This window comes from Notamacropus eugenii, chromosome 1 (genome assembly GCF_028372415.1).
Source record: "Notamacropus eugenii isolate mMacEug1 chromosome 1, mMacEug1.pri_v2, whole genome shotgun sequence".
Classification (NCBI taxonomy): Eukaryota; Metazoa; Chordata; class Mammalia; order Diprotodontia; family Macropodidae; genus Notamacropus; species Notamacropus eugenii.
In genome coordinates, this window is record NC_092872.1 from 716,589,312 (window position 1) to 716,599,224 (window position 9,913).

A 9,913-nucleotide genomic window follows, 5' to 3' on the forward strand; every position below is an offset into this window, starting at 1 on the left:
TCAACGCTCCATCCATTGATCCATGTAACCATCAGTCATGTAGAAAGAAGGTGCTTGGAAGAGCTTGGTGAGCCTAAGAAATGCTTAATAGTCAGAGCTCAGGATCACAGGGGAAGGAAGGACTTACATCTCTGATGGTACCACATGGCAAGAAGATGCCAGGGGAATGGGAGAGTTGAAAGGAGCTTCTCAGGGTCAGTCACTTAGCAAGTGTCAAAAGTGGTATTTAAACAAAGGTCTTTCTGACTCCAGCCCCAAAACTCTGATCATTAAGTTCAAAATCATCCAAAGGAAAGACCATTAACAACTTGGGGATGAGGGGCTTCACAGAGAAGGTAACACCATTTTGAACTAGATACTCAACTGGCATCTCAGCAGATACCAACCTCATTCTCTTCCCTCCTCCCCACCAATCCTTTGCTGTTCTAGACTTTTCTATTACTGTTGGGGTTACCACTGTCCTCCTACTGTCTCTGGTTTGCAGCCTTAGTGTTATCCCTAGCCCCACTCTCTCTCTCCCTTACCTCAAATAGCTAGTCAATGGCCAAACCTGATTTCTTTCTCCATGTTTCACAATTGAGAGCCCTTCTCTCCAATTACTCAACCATTCCAGTCCAAGTCCTCATCACTTCTTACCTGGACTAGGAAGGTGGGAGCCTCTCAGCCATCCTACCAAAGAGATTTTCCTAAAGCTCAAATCTGATCATGTTCTACCCTATTCAAGAAACCCCCCCCATCCCATCCCAGTGGCTGTGTCTTCTACCTGTCTGTTCTCTCTCCTCACTTCTGACTCTTAGAATTGCCAGCAAGGAGGACTCTTCTAGGCCCCCTCCCCAGCTTCTAGAGCCCTGCCCATTTGGCCTGCCTACCAAATGTCTCCTGTGGCTACCCACATGGGTACATGTTACTGCCCCCATTAGAACATCAACTCCTTAAAGGCAGGCAGGAATTGGTTTTTGTTTTTCTATGTATGACCAGTACTTTAGCCCAGTGCTGGATAGGAAATCAGCCCTTAATAAATGCTCAATCACTGATTATTTGAGTGATTTGCATAAAAGGTCTCTTGGGTTGACCTGGCACAACCTCTCCACCTCCAATTCACAGAAAACCAAGCTTCTTTTAAAGGACAGTTCGTCTGACACCTCCTACATAAATCCTGCTCTGATCAACCCACCTGCCACCCTCCATTATCAGTGCTGTTTCTCTTGAAATGACTCTATATTACTCACTATGGTATTTATATAAACTCCATGTTTACTTATTGACAATATATTGCATCCTCTTCCCTTCCCCCAGTAGGATTTCTGGTTCTTTGAAGGCCTTAGCTGTCTCACTTTTGTATCTGAACCATTCTGCCTGGCACAGTGCATGGCACATGGTAAAGATTTAATGTCCAATTGAGTCTCATCGAACAGCTCATCCCAGCTCCCAGAGCTCTCTGATAGGGAGGAAACCATGACCCCATTTAATTGTGGGAAAAAATTACCATGTAACAACAGAGGCAAAACAGAATGATCCTCACCACCCACCCTCACCCTAACCACAAGCACGTGATGTGATAATCTTGACTTTTTCCAAGGACCTACATTTATGGTACCAGGAAGTGGATCTGCCTATACAGCTTGCAGGAAACCATTACAGAAACACCCACCCTCACCCTCTGAAGCTAAAAGTAAATAATAACAAATATGAAGAAAACACTTTAAAATGGGCTTCCCATCCTCATCTGTTGTTTCTCACACCAGCCCTGTGAGGTTGAGAAAAATGAACCCACTTCCACCCTCCCATCAGCAATGATGCCGATGCATGAGGAAGAGTTAGGGTAGCATTCACTCAACTCCCCTCAGGTGGCCAGAGGAGGAGCACCCTATTCTCTGGCTCTGATTCCTCTTGTCCACCATGGCTTTTTGTGTTTCCCCTCAGATCAGAGACTGATAAGGGGGAAGCACCTGAATGCTTGAGTTTCAGCAGGTAAAGGCATTTTGCTGAAATTGCCTGCTTACTCAAATTAGAAGGAAGATAAGATAAGTAGCCTTAGAACTAGGAAAGGACCTTAGAGGTCATCAAAGAACAACCCCCTCATTTTACAAGTGAGGAAACTGAGGCCTGGAAAAGTTATGTGACCTGCTCAGGGTTAGTCGAAGTGAACTACAAATGCAATATCTGTTGGAGCCAAGGAGGGTCTTGTCTCTGACAAGGGTCAGTAAATACCCCCTATTGAATTGTCAGGACAAAGTCTTGATTGGCAAGTATTGCACCAACATCCCAGTCCAGTGTGGAATTCACTGTTCAGGTCCTTGCCCATAAGACTGTAGCTCCTGAATCACAGAGTAGCCTTCCAAGGACCCCAGGGAGTTCACAGCAGGACAACCAGAATGTTTCAGGTCTGGACTATGGGAAAGGAAACCGTATCTAGGTAGAGAATTACTCAGTAAACATTTATTAAACTCCTACTATATACCAGGCACTGTACTAAGTTCTAGAAATACAAAGAAAGACAAAAGAAAGCCCCTTCTTTCAAGGGGTTCCCAGTCTAACGGAAGAGACAACAACCATGGACAAACAAATTACAGACAGGATAAATTGGAAACAATCAAATAATTGGAGGAAGGAGGACAGGGGGAAAGAATGGGGCTTCTAGATGCTGGTGAGATTTGTCTAATTGTTTAATTGACTCTTGGTTTGTTTGAGCAATCAACAAACATTTATTAAGTGCTTACTATATACCAAGCCCTCCTAGGTCTCACTCAGGTGTTTCTTTCTGTCAGGGACCCAGAATTCCTAGCTCCTCTCTCCCCTGACCCACAAAAAGGCACAAGAATAGGAGTTTCTCCTTTGGCCCAGTTTTGTGGAAGGCCTGGGAGAAGAGCAGAGAGGATTCCACCAAATGACATTAACAGCTTCCTGGATGCCTGGTCAAGGGTTTCATGTCATCATCTTACTGGAAATGTGGCCAGACCAAGAGGATGGTCCAAGTGTGGGAAGCTTCTGGTTTCCTTCAGAGCTAAGTGAGGATGAGAGGACAAGAGAGGAGCAGAATATGACCCAAGATGCAGTTTGGGGATGAGAAATTGATGCCCCTGACCTCTGCTCCCCCAGAGGATTATAGGAAGCAGGGAACCTTTTCCTGTAGATCTTTTGAGTTAGAAATCAATCATTCTGAGCCCTGGTCACCTGGTCTGATATCTGTCCTCGCCAGATCAGCACAGTAAAACCCTGGGAATTTTCTGAAATCTCTCTGGTCCCTCACCTGGAAAGAGGTGCTTATTGGGTTCTGCATTATTTGGGCAGATTTTTCAACTGCGCCATTTTCTCTCTTCAGCTCTCTTCACTTAAGTGTCATAGCTGTGAAACCCACAAAAAGCTGGCCAGCAGCAATAGCCAATGCATAGTTGGGGATGGGAGGGACCAGATGAGATTCCCTAGTATTTACAGTGAAGATATTCCTCAAGTGGTAGGATGGAGGTAGACTACATACTAGAGACAACTAGAAGCCATGGTAAGTAGAGGGTTGGACCTGGAATGAGGAAAGTTGCATTCAAATCCTGTCCCAGACACTTATTAACTATGTGACTCCAGTAAAATCATTTGATCTTTTTTGTCCCTCAGTTTCTACATTTGTAAAATAATGGAGCTGGACTCAGTGGCCTGTAAGGTCCTTTTAAGCTCCAAAGTTGTGACTCTGAGATTTTCCACCTGATAGATAAGGAAACTGAGGCCCATGACTGAAATATCTTGCCCAAGATCACTCAGCAAGTTGTTGGTAAAATATTGCAAATTGAACATATTCATGTGATGTGAAGCATGCACAGACCCTCTGTTGCTAAGATAAAATGCTATTTTTGGAATTGAGGGTTATTCTTGATGTTTTGGGGAAATATCAGCAGTTAGTTTCCATTAGTCAGCGTCTGTGCTATTGAGGTTTTGGGGTTGTGTGCTTGTTCTAGTAGTAGATCTGGGACTGGAGAGTGTAGGCCGGAACTAGGGTTAGTGAAAAAGCTTCAGCTGCAGCTTCCACATCTCTGAGGATGCCAACAGATTAAATTCAGCGAAGGGTAAGATTCACAACCAAAGCTCAAGTTCAAGTTGTCTTTCTCCACTCTAGCCCATCCACAACTCATTAGCTTTGCTTCTCTCCAACGATCGTGCTAGATTCCTAGGAAAATGCTAAAAAGAGATCCCTAAAGAAATGGCCAGTCAACGCCTAGCAAAGGAAATCATGATTACCTTAGAGCCAACATTGCTTCAAGAGCAGACTAACTTTATTACCACATCAAGCCAACTGATAATGGATTCAATGGCATATTGTGTTCTCAATGTCTTTCAGTCAATTGCATGAGTGAGAAGTTAGGGTCTACTATAGAAAAACCATCAGTGAAATCTTGCCTACTATTTTATGATTTTCATCAAGAATGCCCTCATAAACCATTTTTACAACTGTTTTGTATTGATCAGAATATGGGCACATGGTTCAGTACTTGTGATGTCTTTCTGCGATGTCATTTTTATTTTTGTAAAATTGATATCTGTTATTTTTTCTCATTCCTTTGGAATAATCCCCTTTTTGAGATAACTTGGAAATCAATTCCTGAGCACCTTTAAAGTGAGGTTGTCTCTAGCATCTTCTGTCCACATTTGGTCACGTCCAGTCATTCTTCCAGATTTCATTTTCCCAATTGGCATTGCTATTTCTTTACATACTATATTGGCTAGAGACCTGATAGAATCCAAAAGTGGAAAATGATCTTTTGTTGTCAGTGAAAGATCACTATGCAAACTCTTTCATATCTATTCTATCTCACAGTTGCTTGCTGTCCTCCATTTAGAAATGCTCTCAGCCTAACAGCCTACCAAAACCTCTTACACTTTGTTTTCTCAATTGTTTTTTGTTATTTAGTTACATGCTCCTTAGTCACAATCTTGTCATCCTCCGCAAGTTTCCACAAATGAGTTTGTCTTGGAAACTAATGCTCTCTTGGGGATGGGGGCGGAGACGGAGGGAGAGAAATTTTAAAACTCAAAATCTTATGGAAGTGAATGTTGAAAGCTAAAAATGAGCAAATTAATGATATTTTTTTAAAAAGAAAGAAACTAGTGCTTCTCTGGATGACGTGTTGCTCCATTCAGATAAGGAGATCGAATGCCAATTGACTTAGGCTATTTCGACCTCTTCATTGTCCCGACTGTTTTGGTTAAACTTGGCTAAGAAATGGTAATAGCGACAATGTTTTTACTTCTGTCTGACCCCTGGCTTCCAGAGCGGTCATCTTGTAGCAGGTTGAATAGGAGCTAGATACAGTGTCTACTCGTCTTTATCTTTCTTCAGACTTGGTATTGGCTTTAGCCTTCGGCTTAAACAACAGACCAACTGGTTTTATATACATGGGAGATTTGGAAATAGCTGCTCTGTCCATAACCAGCTGTTCCTTGTCTAGTGAGACAGTTTCATTTGTGTGCGTGTGTGTGTGTGTGTGTGTGTGTGTGTGCATGTTGTCAAGTGCTGACTCCCAATTCTCTTTTCAAAGAAAGTCTTCCTGATATGCAGGTATGGGACTTTGAGCATTCTGCAAGTCTTGGACCACTTTCTTTTATTGATCCTAAACTGTACCTTCTAAATTATTTTTTACTTTATACTCATGTGACAACTGAGACACAGTGATGTGACTAAGTATCAGAGTATAAGTATCATCTAATTTAGAAGGTCTCATCATCATAGAATGTCTCTATTTCTTCATTCTTTGTGCCTGATATTGGCATAGAGGTGACAATTACCTTCATGGTGGTCTACTTGTTCACATGTGTAATGATCATGAAAAGTGGTAGACTGGATGTCCTAGGGATAATATTTCCTGTTGCCTATGAGTGTATAGTAAAATAACTCCTTTGCTAGCCCTGACAAGGAAAACCTGAGACATCCTCCTATTTAACTATAATTTCTTGATCTCTGATATCATTTGTAGCGAGAATGTCAAATGTGGATATAGTTCATTTTCTCTAATAGATGCAGTGTCCCAAAAATCTTAGTGCAATTGAATGCTTGGTTAAACCACACTAAGATTTTGGGGACATTGTATATATCCCAGTTCCCTGCTTATTGGGAAATTCTCCCATTTAGAGAACCAATAGTGAAATTAATGAATTAGTTAAATTCAGAATGAGTGATTCTACTAACTCCTTTCTCTTCCACCCTCACTTTCTTTATAATTGACCAATCACTTGATTGTCTAATTTTTTTGGAAGGTATTCAGTCACCCCAGAGGATAGTTTGGGATGAGACAGACTTGAAATCTGCAAAAATGTTGTCCCACTTTTTTGCATCAGCAAACATTTATTTGACTTTTGTGTTGTGATCTCTGTTTGATGGTTCAGAAGAAAACTACTTACTAGTGGTGTGATCTTGGGCAAAACCATTTAAAGTTCTCTTAACCTCAGTTTCCTCAGCTAAAAAACTGAAAAAAATATAGCATTATTTCACAAGATGGTTGGGATGATCAGATGAGATATATGTAGAGCAGTTTGCAAACTTGAAGATGTGATATAAATGCTTATGAACCTCAGTTCCCTCATTTATAAAATGGGCATACTAATATCTCACCCGATGGTTGTGAAGAAAATGCTTTGTAAACCTTAAAGTTCTATTATTTATTATTATCTCCTATTATCTGAGAGCTATGATTATTGCATTAGAAATTGGAGGAATGACTTCCCCTCCCCACTGCTCCCTGCTGTTCTCTTTGTGGATATTTCCATAGGGTGAAATCCCAGTTCACCCACAATTTGGAGAACAGGAACTGAACTGCGGGGAGGGGAAGGACTTTATTTCCACTCTCTCTTTTACCGCAGCTCTGAGAAATGGTGTTTGCTTCTGCAGATGTCTGTTTCTGTTCTGTGTCATTTGTCCTCTCTGTTTCAGATGCTAGAGATGATCCTCCATGGGACCTGGAAATCCTAGTCATGACCACCTTGGAGCCAGATTTGTAGATAAGATGGTTCAGCTAAACATACTACCATGGAAATCCTAAGAAGTCAGGGTGCCTAGGACTCGAGCCTGAGGGAGATTTGAAATTGGAACTGGGACTGTGCTCCACAGGAACAGAGCTAAGCTATGACCTAATCCCCTTTCCCTCCTCAGAGACTGAGATGGAAAGGTAGCCCCAAAACAGACCCAAAAGTGATCTAAGCAGAAAGCAGAGCAGCAGTGACACCTAGTGGTCATATCTGGGAATAAGGAGTGTAAAGCTCAGTTCCATCCCTCCTTCCCACCCCGTAAATAATAACTAACATCTTTATTTATGTATGTTTTTATTTAACTAACTCTTTATTTACATACGTCTCTTTAAAGTGTTCAAAGTTTTATACATATATGTATATATACATGCATGTGTATATAGACACGTGTGTGCACATACAGATATGTTATCTTGATTGATTTTGACCCTCTGGAAGGTAGGTATTACTACTATCCCCATTTAACAGATAAGGAAACTGAGACAGAGGGTGGTTTTTTTTATTTTTATATAGATAGATTGAAGGATGGATGGATAAAGATAGATGAAGGGGGAGGGATGGAGAATGGTAGAGGGAGAGGGACAGAGAGAAGCATAGATGAATTACATAGTTTATTAACTGATTACGATATTTAAGACACTTGCTATGCACTGAGAATATAAAAACAAGAAGGAAATTCAATTCCCACTTTCTAGATGTTTATGTTCTAATATGGCAAGACAAAGCATAAAGGAGAGATGGAAAGGGGAGAGGGAAGAAAGACAAGGTAGCCAGCATGAAGATGAAGTAGTGAACTGCTAATCAATTTATGAATTTATGAAATGGAGGCAAACATGCCTGGTTCTCATGAGGAAAGGCCATCATGACAGTGGGGAGTAAGGTTTCAACCACATATTAAGAAGGGAGAGAGGGTGCAGGGGGGAACAAGTGCAGAAAATACAAGAGACAGGTGGCAAAAGGGGCACCAAGGCAGACATAGTGGGGCCAGGGGATGAGGTGGTGGAGGAAGGCAGGTAGTGTGAGGAAGAGATTAGGGAGAGGGAGAGGGAGGAGTATCGCTCATGTAACCATGGATTAGAGTTGGGAACAACATGGACCCAATACATATAGAAGAGAGCTGAGGGGGTGGGAAAGGAGTTTGAAGTCTCATTTTTATAGGGTTTTTTTTGGGAGAACCGACTCTTACCATGCCACCTTGGGGTTAGTGCATTAACATGTCCAAGTCATCTCAAAGATCTCAGTAAAACTTTAAAGCTGACATATCCACGTCCTCCAAAAGTTAGCAACACCATTTGGCATTCTGTTGGGGAACTTCTCAGATTTTTACATATCATAGGATCAAAGGACCTTGACAGCAGTGACTAGTGCCCCTCCCCCCCGCCCTCCGATTTAGCACATACCGCTAGGATGTGACTTATGGTTAATATAGGATAACAGTTTGGAAATTATGCTCTTCTGATCTTTGGTATGACTTCTAGGTTTCTCTTTGCAATCTTATTTCCTGCCACTGCCCCTTTATACTATCCACTTGTTAATTTATTATACTGAATAGAAAGTGGGGGAGGGGTTCACCAGGGAGACCAGAACAAGATAAAATTTTAGCACAAACAGCTCAGAGGCCAAGCCAGGAGTGAGAGCAATGTGACTGGGCTTCCTTGAGACAGAAAGTTGGGGGTGGGGAGACTGACCATTACTGACTGAATTTACCTCAGGTTAGAGTTGTCCCCAGGGGGCCAGCAAGTGAAATAAGTTGGAAATGAAGTTATTTGCCTGGGGTTCAGAAAGATAGTGTGTGAGGTAGGATTTGAAGTCTTCCTGGTTCCAGATCCAACACTCTAGCCACAGAACCACCTAGATGCATCTCTCACGTTGCATGCCTCACAATTCTTCGTCACCTGGTCCCACTGTTGACTCTGGATGGGAGACCACATTGAATAGGACTCACAGAGCTACAGAGTATTAAAGATGGCCAATCAGTCAACTAGATTGTAAGCTGTTTGAGGGAAGATACTGTCTTTTGCTTCCTTTTGTATCCCAACATTTAGCATACTGTCTGGCACATTGTAGGTACTTGATGTTTATTAATTGACTGATCAATCGATCGATCCAACGCGCTCACTTGATGAAACTGAGGGATTTGGTTAAGGTCATCCATCTGTTTCTCAACTCCCCATTCAAGGCTGCTTCCATGAGAAACCTACCAGCTCTGAATGGAACTCAGGACTCCTGCTTCTTGCCATAGAACTTAGGCTAACTGTTCCATCTTTTTTTTAATTTCTTTTTTAAAAATTTTATTTAATATTTTCTTTTTCCCAGTTGCATTCAAATACAGTTTTCAACATTTGTTTCTGAAACCTCAGATTCCAAATTCTCTCCCTTTCTCCCTCCTCATCGTCCCTCCCCATTGAGAAGGCAAGGAATCCCATATAGGTTATACATTGCAGTCATGCAATATATATACATGTATATATATACACACACACACACATATATATACCTATACAACATATAATAGGTATATAACATATAAACCTATACATAATAGGTTGTGAAAAAATGTAGACAAGAAAAATAAACTTAATAAAATAAACTTAAAGCTTAATAAAATAAAGCTTCAATCTGTAACCAGAAACCATCAGTTCTCTCTCTGGGGATGGATAGCTTCTTTCATCCTAAATCTTTCAGAATTATCTTCGATCATGGCATTGCTGAGAATTGCAAGGTCATTCACAGATGATCATCTCACAATATTGCAACAGCTCAATCTTAATGACCCCCTCTCTCACTAAGGGTCCTCCTTAGTAGGGTGCCCAGGATTCCACCTGCACAAAGGATTGTGAAAAGCAGCTTTAGCTTGGGTGGAGCCAGCTCAGCAAAGCAGGGGGAAGCCTGTTCTGGATTAAGG